Raw genomic sequence first — 223 nt, 5'->3', positions numbered from 1 at the left:
GATGGATGGATGGATGGATGGATGGATGGATGGATGGATGGATGGATTGTTGGATTATAGATGGATGGATGGTGTATGATTGATAAATGAATCTATGATGGGTGGATGGATGGATGGATGGATGGATTGTTGGATGGATGAATAGATGATGGATGGTTGGATGGATGAATGTATGATAGATGGATGTATGGATGAATGGATAATGGATGGATGAATTATAGAT

General features: G+C 39.5%; 1 protein-coding gene across 1 annotated transcript in view; it reads left to right on the top strand.

The window, feature by feature from the left end:
• LOC119425800 (cell migration-inducing and hyaluronan-binding protein-like) overlaps window positions 1-223 on the top strand; it is a 37493-nt gene that overhangs the window by 8142 nt on the left and 29128 nt on the right. The gene's annotated exons all lie outside the window — the stretch shown is intronic.

The sequence above is a fragment of the Nematolebias whitei genome, chromosome 2 (genome assembly GCF_014905685.2).
Source record: "Nematolebias whitei isolate Nwh7 chromosome 2, NemWhi1, whole genome shotgun sequence".
Taxonomy (NCBI): domain Eukaryota; kingdom Metazoa; phylum Chordata; class Actinopteri; order Cyprinodontiformes; family Rivulidae; genus Nematolebias; species Nematolebias whitei.
This window is presented reverse-complemented; position numbering and strand designations above follow the sequence as displayed.